Raw genomic sequence first — 1,496 nt, forward strand, 5'->3', positions numbered from 1 at the left:
ATAAATCCAGGAGCATGTTTTGCAAAGTTCATATCTGAATTTGCTACCTTTAATATTAATAGGAGTGCATCTTTAAAGTGAGTAAATTGAGAGAGTGGCTGAAACTATAGTTTATAAAAGAAGATTAGTGGGTTTAATATGCACTGGAGAGTAAAAGAAAAATCTTATTACTGTATGGAGAAATTACCTCATAAAGAAGCTCACACAGCAGGCTTGGGAGTCATTTTTAACAAGGTTTTTATGATGTGCAAGTGTAGGCAAGTTAATGAACTTATCTTTCTAGTTATTTTCAGATGGTAACGATGCTCTTCTTTTCTAGTTCTTGTGCTTTAAAAAAGTAAAATGCATTTAATCACCTACAATAAAACTAATTCATTACTTTAATAAATCAAATGCAGTCTTGTACTGCACACTTAGCTGTTGTTGCAGCAATGCTGGAAACCAGATCAGGTGCTAATGTTTGGCATGGAGTGGCGCAGAAGGTAACCATGGGGCTTATTTATTATTTAGATGAAAGTGTCTTGTTTTGACAGTGTGCAGACACTTTGGGAAGATTTGACCCCATTTTCAGCTATTTGATACAGGAAATAGAAACAAAGGAATGAGAAGCTACTTTATTTTAGTAATCACCCCTCTTATTCAAAGACCCTGTGAAATTCACAAAAATATGATGCAGAATATTCTAATCTACATGACAGGGTGTGCCAGGGACTCAAAAAAAATCCAGCTCCTTCCGTAAAAACACTTAGGGACTATCTTAGAAGAGCATGTGTGCATTTTTCTGTTCAAAGACGAAAGGCAAAGTGCTCGGTCCTCAGACTAATGGCTGAGAAGCTTTCGATACATTGGACATGTGATAAATGGGTGAGCATCCGTCAGAGAGGAAGTCAATGGATATAGATGTGAAAATGAATCTCTTCATCAGATCAAACCTAATCAGATTTTTTAATTGCAAGCCCATAACATCCAATTATAGTCTGTGAGGGGCACACACAAGGAGGCGGGGGACAACAGCGCTGAAAGTTCTTGGCTACTCGCCACGTCTTCAATGGTTTGAACTCACCACTCACTCGACAGGAAGACCATGTGGAGGTGTGCGTCACTCAAGATCACAGGTTTGGGTACCTTATGGGGCGGTTCTCATCTATATGATGAAGTTGGTTTTAGTTGGAAATGATCATAGGTTTGCCTTTTGATAAACACTTACTTTCACACACAAAGTAAATAAAAAAGCCTACTTTTAATTTAATTTTCCTTCCATCTTTGAACACCAAAGAAAACAATTGGAGTTATCACGACCCAGGTCAAGTCCTACGTAGAATATAGTATAGGTACCAGAATTTAAATAAAATGAAATCCTGAAGTTAAGAAAAATGAGAATAATGAAGTGTTGTGAAACCTCATTCCTTGCCAGATTGTCCACAATGTGTGGCGAGTCATGTAGCGAACGCCTTTGCACAGGTCAGTAGCTTCCTTGATTTCTCGGCTCTCAGCCA

The sequence above is a fragment of the Tenrec ecaudatus genome, chromosome 8, assembly GCF_050624435.1.
Source record: "Tenrec ecaudatus isolate mTenEca1 chromosome 8, mTenEca1.hap1, whole genome shotgun sequence".
Taxonomy (NCBI): Eukaryota; Metazoa; Chordata; class Mammalia; order Afrosoricida; family Tenrecidae; genus Tenrec; species Tenrec ecaudatus.